This window comes from Rhinoderma darwinii, chromosome 4, assembly GCF_050947455.1.
Source record: "Rhinoderma darwinii isolate aRhiDar2 chromosome 4, aRhiDar2.hap1, whole genome shotgun sequence".
In the NCBI taxonomy this organism is placed as follows: Eukaryota; Metazoa; Chordata; class Amphibia; order Anura; family Rhinodermatidae; genus Rhinoderma; species Rhinoderma darwinii.
The window spans coordinates 253,568,490-253,568,852 of record NC_134690.1 but is presented as its reverse complement, the minus strand read 5'-3'; positions in this window follow the sequence as shown (position 1 = coordinate 253,568,852).

Below are 363 nucleotides of genomic sequence, written 5' to 3'. Positions count from 1 at the left end.
GGACATACGGGGGCGGTCACTGCCTCCCCGTCGTTTAAAGCTTTCTCTCGCGCCTCGGGCTCCGGCGACACCAGCGCACTCTCGGACGCCTTTTAGAGTGATAGAAGCAGCACTGAGCAAACGCACCTCGCGGGAGCGAGAGGTACCGGCGCCCGCCTTAGCAGGACCGCCGGGCTTTTTGGGACACCGGCCGTAGGTGGCCGGGGGCGAAACAGACCCGGACGGTGTGGGAGGAAGACGCGCTCGCCGTAACCGACAGGGCTCCAAAGCACTGCCGAGCGAGTGGTCCCTCCGCCGCCGGGTCGCGGGGAGCCAGATCGATCTGAGGAGTCTTGGACAAATTCCAAAGACTCAAACGGCGCG